General features: G+C 40.8%; 2 pseudogenes; both read right to left on the bottom strand.

The window, feature by feature from the left end:
• Positions 1 to 1,565: 1,565 nt before the first annotated feature.
• LOC117706047 (mitochondrial import inner membrane translocase subunit Tim23 pseudogene) lies at positions 1,566 to 2,374 on the bottom strand (annotated as a pseudogene).
• A 7,056-nt stretch (positions 2,375 to 9,430) lies between these two features.
• On the bottom strand, positions 9,431 to 9,577 carry LOC117706432 (U1 spliceosomal RNA; annotated as a pseudogene).
• Positions 9,578 to 10,817: the final 1,240 nt, after the last annotated feature.

Genomic DNA, 10,817 nt, shown 5'->3' with positions numbered 1-10,817 from the left:
GGACCCTACCTAGGCGCTTGTTTCACACCGGTAATCCCAACATTAGGAGGTGGAGGCAGGAAAGTCTTTGATGGTGTACTTAGTAAAACCTAAACTCAGAAAGCCAACACAGAATATTTGGGCCTCTAACGTTGCTACATGTACATAATTGCTCTATTTTCAGTTTTTGTTTTTTTCTGGCCTCAAACTTACAGCAGCCCTGCTTGTGTCTAGCTGCTGGAATTACAGGCATGGCTCCCTACCCTTCTGTAAAATGTGTTTTTTTTGGTCTCACTATATAGCCATGGAACTTGCTGTGTAAACTAGACTGGCCTTGAACTCAGATCTTCTGGCCTCTGCCTTCCAAGTGCTGGGATTAAAGGGAAGTGCCACCATTGTGTATTATGAGTGTACTGTAGCTGTCTTTAGACATACCTTGGATCCCATTACAGATGGTTGTGAATCACCATGTGGTGCTAGGAATTGAACTCAGGACCTCTGGAAGAGCAGTCAGTGCTCTTAATCGCTAAGCCATCTCTCCAGCCTGCACTTTTACTTTTAAATGCTGTTGTAAAACTACAAACAGAGGGAGTCTTTTAAGTGTGAGGTACTTGGCTAGAGCTTTGTTGTACAAGAGTTGTTTTCTTACTTTTTGTTTAGAATAGCCATTCTCAACCTGTTGGGCATGAACCAATGTGGTGGTTGTAGAACCCTTTCACAGGGTCTGAATATCAGATATTTATATTATGATAACAGCAAAATTACAGTTATAAAGTAACAATGCAAATAATTTTATGGTTGGAATTACCACAACATGAGGAACTGTATTAGTGTAAGGAAGGCCTTTGATTCCCAGCATTCTGTAGGTAGAGGTAGGATCAGAAGTGCAAGGTTAAGGTCCATGCAAATTTGAGGTAAGCCTGTGAGACCATTTCTCAAGAGTATTTTCTTCTAGAATTTGGATTCTGTGAGTGGACATGTGAAGTAAAGATGTTTATTAGAACTGTTAACAGGAAAGTTTGTTTTGTTGAGCACATTTACACATACTATCCTGGAAAGGTCATCTATACTAAATGGATACAAAGAGTGCAAGGTTTTTTTAGTTTGTTAAAAATATCGGGTTTTTTCCAGATTATAAACATGTAAGAGCACTTTTTTTATTTATCTATTTTATTTTTTTATTTTTTGCTTTTATACATTTTTGTTAATGTTAATCAAAGGCTTTATAAGTTTGGTAATGCTCAATAACAAGATGCCCATACAATCAGAAGTATAACCCAATACCCAACCTAGATATATAGCAACTATCTTTTTTTTTTTTTTTTTTTTTTTCTATTTTCTCCCTTTATTTGGAAAACAGGGCAACATTAAGTTCCAGATTTTTAAATGAATTAACATGGTAATAAAAGTATGGCCTGAATTTGGAGATAAGTGGTTTTCCAGTTTGGGGATAAGAGGTGCAAGATCATCTCTAAAGGAGAAGAGAACACATACTCAGTGAGCCACCAGAGGGTTTGGCTTTCACACACTGAGGGCAAGCAGTACAGTCCAGACTAACCATCCATGATCTTTGTCATAGTAAATCAGAGTCTCCAATTGTTCAAAGTAATTTTAGGTACAGGAGAGAAAGCAACTCCAGACTGACTTATTAATTGATCTGGATGACTATGAAGTGTCCCCCACTCCTGAGGTGGCAAAAATCTTCAGAGTGATGGTTGGAGCAGGGAACCTTTCATGTGCTCCCAGTTGTTATACAGTGCATAGAGACTGGTGAGTGTCAGTCCTGCCAGGCCACTACGTGCTATTCCTTGAAGACCACTTGTACATTTATACAACATTCCTGTCATGGTTCCAGCTGCTACTGTGTTGAGGTCATCTTCCACACCTGGTGTTTTCTCAATGGTAACACCCAAAACACTATACAGCAAAGCCAGGGAACCTAGAGTATTAGCCCAAAGTGCCCCTTGCCTAGTCACCATATTCAAAATCTGTACATTTCTTGGTTTGGACCAGGCCATGCTCTGGGTTTCCTTCAATCCTAAACGAAGACCATTTATTGCCCCAATGCAGCCCCTGTCATGCAACATCCTCCAATGGTAAAGAAAGCTAGTTCAAATCTGCCTTTGGTTTTATTAGCTCCAGTTGGCAAAATAAATTCATCAGTATCCTGAACAAGATAGCTTGGATCCACATTTAAATAAGGGGGTTCATACCAGTCAGCAGGACTCTGGCCAAATCAGTGTTCGAGAAACCCACTCCTCTGGCTCCGAAGAAGCCAGCTAAACTGCTGGTAGATTTGTTGCTATTTCCTGCGCCACCCTCCATGAGATCGCAGGGTTTCCCATCACCACCTCAGGCATGGGTTTTGTGCTCTGCCATGGCCCCGACAGCAACAGCCAGAAGACCCCCATTGCTACTCAGCAACTTTCCTTGACTGGCTGAGACACACGAGCATCCACCTCCATGTCTCTCTCTCTCTCTCTCTCTCTCTCTCTCTCTCTCTCTCTCTCTCTCTCTCTCTCTCTCTCACATCACCTAGCTTCTCTCCTCCTCTCCTTACTCCTCTTCCTCTCCTTACTCCTCCCACCTTAGCTCCTCCTACATAACACCCTTCCTGCTAAAATAAAACTTTTCTTTCAAAATACAATTACAACATAACTATACCAATTTGTGTCAGTAAGGTACAAGATAGACCTAATACCCAGTCCATCATTTTGTTGACTAACCAGAACCTCTGTCATCTCTCTTAACTAAAAGACTTAGTTCTGAACCTGGCTTTTCTCTTGGCTTTAGAATGAATGTCAGCTGAAAACCATCCTCTCAAATCTTTTCTCTCAAAGTAAATAGCCGGGATTGGCTATGAGACTATAAGTTTTCAACCCCGTCAGAAATCCAGAATGACTGAGTTAACTGAAATTATGGGAAGCACAAAGCATAGCTTCTAAAACTTAGCCAATTTATAGAGACCGCTGAACACCTGGACAATCCCTATACTACAAAACGTTGGGGCAGCTGTTCTTCAGCCTTCTGGCCCAGGATCATCTGACAGACCTAGTGGTGCAGAATTATTAAGGGCTGATTACTCTGTCTTGGCAGATATAATCAGTCAACTATTCTGCAAGTGTGTTCTTTTCTGGACAGTAATTTGTAGATGGAAAGAGGCAATTCTTGCCTAGTGGCTGTCTCACCACAACTGGAGTAACTCCAAAGATGCTCAATTTCTTTTTAGAATCTAAGACAGGAAGCTGTCAGGAGCAGACAGGTCTCTAATCAAAATGAACATTAATACAGAAATGTTTGTAACTTCAACTCTGTGTACTTCTGACATTTTGAAAACCAACTATCTATGTAAGGCAATCTGGACTGTTGTCTGTTAACTCCTCTCAGCTATTTCTAAATAAAATATAGAAAACACCCTAACAATAAACTCAAAGCCATGAATTTGCTATAGGCCCTTAACTCACAGGCTAACCATCTCAAATCAGTTAAAAGAGTTAAAGAAGGACTGGGTCTAAGCCTTGTATTCCTAAATGTGTTCTATAGGCACAGTGCCTATGAGAGTAACAATATTAATCTCACTTTTATATCAATAAAAGGCATTTGTGTTCTCTTAGGGTCTGTATGACGTCTGTCCAGCATCTTCTAGCTTTTATAGTATCTGGTGAGAAGTCTGGTGTAATTCTGATAGGTCTGCCTTTATATGTTACTTGACCTTTTCCCCTTACTGCTTTTAATATTCTTTCTTTGTTTTGTGCACTTGGTGTTTTGATTACTATGTGACAGGAGGTACTTCTTTTCTGGTCTAATCTATTTGGTGTTCTATAGGCTTCTTGTATGTTTATGGGGCATCTTGTTCTTTAGGGAAGTTTTCTTCTATAATTTTGTTATAGATATTTATTGGCCCTTTAAGTTGGGAATCTTCACTCATCTATACCTATTATCCTTAGGTTTGGTCTTCTCATTGTGTCCTGGATTTCCTGGATGTTTTGTGTTAAGAACTTTTTGCATTTTGTGTTTTCTTTGGCAGTTGTGTCAATATTGTCTATGGTATTTTCTGAGCACCTGAGATTCTCTCTTCTATCTCTTGTATTCTGTTGGTGATGCTTGCATCTATGACTCCTGATTTCTTTCCTAGGTTTTCTATCTCCAGGGTAGTCTCCCTTTGTGATTTCTTTATTGTTTCTACTTCCATTTTTATGTCCTGGATGGTTTTGTTCAATTCCTTCACCTGTTTGGTTGTGTTCTCTTGTAATTTTTTAAAAGGATTTTTGTGTTTCCTCTTTAAGGACTTCTACCTGTTTACCTGTGTTCTCTTCAAATTCTTTGAGAGTGTTATTTATGTCCTTCTTAAAGTCGTCTATCATCATCATTAGAAGTGATTTTAAATCTGAATCTTGCTTTCCTAGTGATATGGGGAATTCAGGACTTTCTTGTGTGGGAGAACTAGGTTCTAATGATGCCAAGTATCCTGGGTTACTGATGCTTATGTTCTTGTGCTTGCATTTCGCCATCTGGATCTCCTTAGTGCTACCTGCCCTTGTCTCTGACTGGAGCCTGTCTTTCCCATTATCTTGGTTGTATCAGAACTGTGTGTGGTGGGTGGGGTTAGAGCTGGGTCCCAAGATCTGCTCAATGCTCAGGTGCAGACAGGAAGAAACCAGTGCTCCAGGCCAGGAGTGACTTCCTGGGTCCTAGTGGGTCCCAGTTATTCCCTGTTTGGGGCAGGTATTGATGTCTCCTTACCTAAGATATTGCCTGGGTTAGAGCTCCTAGGAGGCCCACTTCCTCTGGGTTCTGTGAGATTGGGGGCCATTGTTGTTGATTTGATAGGTTTTTCAAGATAGGTTTCTCTGTGTAGCCCTGGCTGTTGTCAAACTCACTCTGTAGACCAGGCTGGCCTCAAACTCATAGAGAACTGCCTGCCTCTTGCCTCCTAAGTACTGGGATTAAGAGTATGTACCACCACCACCTGCAGACACAACTTTTTTTGAGATAGGTCTTACCATGATGCTCAGGTTGTTAAACTTTCAGGCTGAATTGATCCTCTTGATTGAGTCTTCCAAGTATCTGGGTCTATAGATGCAAAGTAGCTTGGGATTTTTTTTTCTGAAAAAATTTTTTAAAGGCAGATCTCACTATATAGTCTAGGTTGGCCTAGAACTTAATACCAGGCTGGCGTCAAATTTAGATGTCCACCTATCTCTGGCTCCCTAGTGCTAGAAGCAAGGTGTATATTACCATCCCAGTCCTCCCTTTCAATTTCATTTTTAAAAATGTTTATTTTATTTATTTATTTATTTTTGGTTTTTCAAGACAGGGTTTCTCTGTGTAGCTCTGGCTGTCCTGGAACTCACTCTGTAGACCATGCTGGCCTCGAACTTAGAAATCTGCCTGCCTCTGCCTCCCAAGTGCTGGGATTAAAGGCGTGCGCCACCACTGCCCGGCTTCAATTTCATTTTTATGAGGTAGAGATTTTATAGAAAGTTACCAAGAGAAAAAAGTACAAATCCATTGTAATTATGACAAAGTAACATTTTTTCTCTAACCATATCAAAACTTAGAAATTGGTATGAGCTTTTTATATGCACCCATGTTTATGTGTACATATCTATTTAGTTTTATAACCATGGTTCCATTGCCACAATGTCTTCCATTCTCTTTGTAGCAACCTGACTCCCCCCCTCCCCCACTATTGTTCATCTCTTTGCTTTTGTTTGAAGAAGAATCTGTAAGTAGAATAGTTTATTTTGGCTTTTTAAAAATGCATAATGTAATTTATTTTCTTTGTCATCCATTCTGGTGGTTACATTCTGGTGGTTATCAATGTCTTGAACTTCCTTTTTTCACTGTGTAGCCTTGAACTCAGTGATCCTCCTGCCTCTTCCCCTCAAGTACTGGGAGTATGAGCATGCACTACCATGCCTAGCAAACTTGCTTGTTGACTGCATCAGTGTATCATGGGCCTCTCTGTGAACCTATACAGATCTGCCTTATACTTCTATTCATGTATGATAATATAGGTGGGCCTGTTAACATCTATTGATAATGGACATTTTTTTCCTCCAACAAACCTTGCTGTCAAGCATGTCAGTATACATGTATTCTTAATGACTGCAGTATGTGGAACAGTCTTACAAGTGGGTAGTGGATCCTATGTACACTGGCACTGTCAAAATGGTGTCCATCAATACTGTACCAACTTATGCTTAGCAGTAACACAGAAGATACTAGTGAATTTGTTTCCTGCTGTACTGTTTATGGTAGCAAATTCAAACAGTGAAAGGAAATTTAAAGGCTTCGATCTAGAGACTGCTGGGCACTCTGGTTTATATCTCTCCTGATGCCTACAGATGTTCATTCAGTGTTCATACAGGGAATTATACTAGTCATTCAGAAATGCTGAGTGCCAAATGCATACTTGGCACTGTTTTAGGCCTCTAATCTTCCCCCCACCCCCAAAATTTGGTCTTTACACTCTTCCTAAGCATGCAGGAAAATGTGTGGCCAGTGAAACACACAGTGAGGACTATGAATGGCTCCTTTCACCATTCTGCTTACTATTTTCCTTTCCCCAGCAGTATGATATTTCCTTGGGCCTGAGCCAACTACTTTTTCTTCTGAACCTATCCAATGGACAAAACAGACTTACTAGCTAAGTATTTTGCTTACGAAATAAAACTAATACACTTAAATATATCTTTTAACACATGGTCAACAGTACCAAGACTATTTGTTTTACACATGCTTTTTTCATTTATTAAAGTTTAAAGAAAATTTGCATATTAATCAAAGGGCCTAGAGTAGTCACTTCACTCACAAGGGCAGGGTAGCTTACATGAAGGAACAGTTTTTAAAAATATTAGTTTATTTTTTTTTTATTTATTCTCTCGTATGTTACATCTGGACTACATTCCCCTTTTCCCCAATCTCTTCCCCCAGATCCACTCCTCCCTGTACCTCTCAGAGCAGGACTGTAGGGACATCAACCAAGTACAGTGTAACAAACTACAGTAAGTGAAGCAAGTTTTAATACATAGATTCTGGAAGGTATTATTCCATTCCTTTATTACCTTCTACCATCCTCTCCAACCTGTAAAATAAAACTGGCATGAATGAATCCAAGAAGTGATGTAAAATCACATGTACAAACTGTTCCACCTGTCTAGATTATAAAACTTGATAGTGCTGGTGGTCGAATCTGTGGTGTCACATGTTATGCAAGGGTTCTTCCAACTCAACTACATACCCTGCCTGAAAAGGGTACGTAGGGGACAAAAAGTAGGAGATTTCTGATGGCTGTGGTATTGGATGTTTTTAATCTAGGCACTCAGGATCATAGCAGGCAGAGCACTGAATTCCAGGCTAGCCTGGTCAACATACTAAAGCTTCATATTGAGACCTTCTCAACAACAGCAACAAAACTTATGGGGCTGCAGCCCACAGGATTTAGACAAGGGTTTGTGGAGTATCCACCAGAGAAGACCTCAGACACAAGGTCAAGCACACAGGAATTCTGTATTAGCCAGCAGGTGATTACACTGGGCATGTGTTACTCAAGTGCAGTACTGAGCCTTTCTCAGGGTGAGCTTTTAAGTACAAAAAAAGCCCCACACCTGGGTTGACTTGATATACTTCAGTTAACAAGTTCAGCTAGAAACAGAACGGTACAGGCCAAAAAGCAAGGTTAGTACATTCAGAGGCTTTCCCAGAACTATGGACTGTGATTCAGATTTTGCAGCCTATGTGTTTATTTCCAAGGTCTGAATGGAACTTCCATCATGGGTGTCTGTTGTTCCAGGTTCATCATGTAGCCTAAGCTGACCTACAAATAGTCATTGTCCTCCAGTGCTGGGATTTTACTAAGTTTTTCAAACTGTACTTCCAGCACACATAAAACATCTAACTTTGAAAGGGCTGCATGATACAGGCATCACTTTCATTTGAAAAGGTTGAAGCCAGGTGGTGGTGGTGCACAGTTAATCCCAGCACTTGGGAGGGCAAAGCAAATAGATCCTTGAGTTCAAGGCTAGCCTGGTCTACAGAGTGAGCTCCAGGACAGGCAGGGCTAGCTGTCTGCTTGTTTACCATGTGCAAAGGACCAGATTCAAGGCCTAAAACAGGAAAAAGACAAAACAAAACAAAAAGGCCAAGGAAAAGCTGCTAGTAGCAGGTTCACTTTATGTCCAGGCACATTCATAGTTGATAAATCTTCCAAATACATGGTTTTTACTTCCAGTAGCCAAATGAAGCTGCAAACCAAGGTTTTTTTGGTTAGTTTTTTCCCCCCCGAGATAGTCTTATTGTATGGCTCAAAATGAACTTGAACAATTCTGCATCAACGTCCCAAGTGCTGGGGGTTATAGTTGAGCTGCCACTACTTCTTACTCTGTGCCCATATCCCATAGCTCACTCCAGTCTTGGGTTCCCTCACTGGACACCCAGCATTTTGTCACCTCAGCCCTTCCCTTACCAGGAAACCCAGGTCCTTCTAGGTCTCGAGTGCCTAGAAAAAAGAATGAGTTGCTTGGGCTTCTATTCTTCCTGCTCACCCACTCTTGTGCAGGTACTCAGTAGCTGCCATTTCCCCATGGATGTACTTTAATTCATTTTTTGTTAAGATAGTCCTGTCCTGGAACTTACTATGGTAGACCAGGCTGGCCTTGAACTCAACGGCATTCCACTTATCTACTTCCTGAGTGCTGGAATTAATGGCCTGTCCACCACACCTGGGGATGCTCCAGGTTTTGACTATGAAATCTTTTAATGGCTTCTTGGTGTCTTTGGAGTGTAACAGACACACAGTTCTTCCTCATTTACTGCTTTGTAAAAAGCTCTCCAAACGACTAGCTTTCACCACCACTCCTGTAAGGATTTCTTAGGGCATTGTTAACTTCATAGGTTGCATCTCAGGGATGCATTTAATCAATGCTTCTTCATAAGTCTCAGAATGTTTTCCTGTGATTACTACCATGACAATTTAGTTAATTTTTGGAATATTTATTACATTCATGTGTTTGCACATGAACAGGTTACTATGCATATTTGACCTCCTGGAAGCAAACCCAGGATTGCAGGTTGGAGGCAACTGCCTTTACCTGCAGAGCTAGAAGTTTTAAAATAACTGAAAACCCTGTAGAATGTATGTACTGTGTGAAAAAGGCAGTGTCTCCTCATATAGGTAGCACATTGCTCTAGCATCTTGTCACCATTGACACAGATTAAGGCCAGTTTTCCTTTCTGAAAACTGAGGTAGGTGCCTCGTAGAAAGACACACACTGAAGTGGCAGCTCTCAACTTCAAGCAGCTCTCTTGGGGTTGGTCGCACATGTTTTAGACACCATTGCACATGCAAACAGCAGTGGAGTCAGACACAGAGCACTTGAGTCTTTTGTTGCTTCAAACAGCACTGTAGAGTTTTTTTTTTTTTTTTTTTTTTTCCCCTTGTAGGGGAGACAATGCATTGCCACAAATTACAAAGCCAAGTTTCACACAGTTGGGGAAATCACAGGGGTCAGTACATATAGATGGCAATGGATAAGCCTCACCCTGGGAAAACTATCTTCATGATCATGGTAAAAATCCTCTGTCAGGTAAGTGTATGTAATGAATATTCTTATGAATTACAACTCCTGAAGAGAAAAACGAATCGAAGAATGGCCACTGCCAAACCAATCTGCTCTCCCGAGACTGCTAAAGGCACTAAAACATTAAAATCTGATCCTTCATTTTTAATTGTGTGTGTGTGTGTGCGCGCACACACACATACTGAAGCCAAGTATTGGATCTCCCAGAGCTGGAATCACAGTCAGCATTATAGGTGCTGGCAACTGACCTCTGCCCGCTGGAAGAGCAGTATATGCTCTTAACCACAGAGTTCTCTCTAGCCCCTGGTTAATATATTCGAAGTTAGGGGTATTTAGACACCACCAAAGAAAAATAAAATTAGTGGACATGAAATTCATTAGTTCTTTTCTGATTTTTCAGGGTTTATTTTATGGGAGGCTACTACAGCAAAACAAAATTTCAAGAACTTATCTACAGTTGACTGGAGCCGAATAACAGCAGAGCAACATGAAAACCATAATAGAAAGTTAGCACTGTGGAGGTAGGAAGGGTGTCAGCCTGTGATGAAGGATGAAGGGCGACTTGACGAGCTGAAATGTAGCTGAGTGGGTCATCGAGCAGAAATACCACTCAAAAGCTATTAGGGAGGTGGCTTGTTGGCTGAGTGCTTAGGAGTGCTTCCCATTCTTAAACAGGTGGCTCCCAACTGCCTTTAACTCTAGCTTCATGGATTCCAGGGCACTGATAGACCCTTTCTATTAAGAGTCTCCCTCTTCAATAAATCTCAACACAGAATGAAAAACCATTAGGTGAAAGTCAGGAACACAAGTCATGAACTATTAAATAACCATAAGACCATGGCATCAAAGAGTTGCTATCTTTGTGCATTTTGGGACACCTCCTCATGGTGGTGTTTGGAGACAGTTCAACCATGTAGCCCTTGCTTGCCTGCAACTTGGTATGTAGACCAGCAGTTTCAACTCACAGACATCTTCCTGCCTCTGATTCTTGTGTTGGGATTTTAGCTGTGCACCACCAAGACTGGCCTGAGACAGTATAATTACTGCACCAGAGAAGGTGTTCATCTATGTGAGCCTAGTAGTTCTTACAGGTCCTCTTGAGATTTAATGGTTTACATTTATTACTCAGTAATTTAACAAACATATCTGGCAGTATGTATGACTCAAAAGTACCTTATAAAAAACTGTGTCCAGTAAAAGCCCAATTAAACCTTTTAGGTTCTGAATAAAAATATGTAAACTACAATTTAACTC

The sequence above is a fragment of the Arvicanthis niloticus genome, chromosome 3 (assembly GCF_011762505.2).
Source record: "Arvicanthis niloticus isolate mArvNil1 chromosome 3, mArvNil1.pat.X, whole genome shotgun sequence".
In the NCBI taxonomy this organism is placed as follows: Eukaryota; Metazoa; Chordata; class Mammalia; order Rodentia; family Muridae; genus Arvicanthis; species Arvicanthis niloticus.
This window is presented reverse-complemented; position numbering and strand designations above follow the sequence as displayed.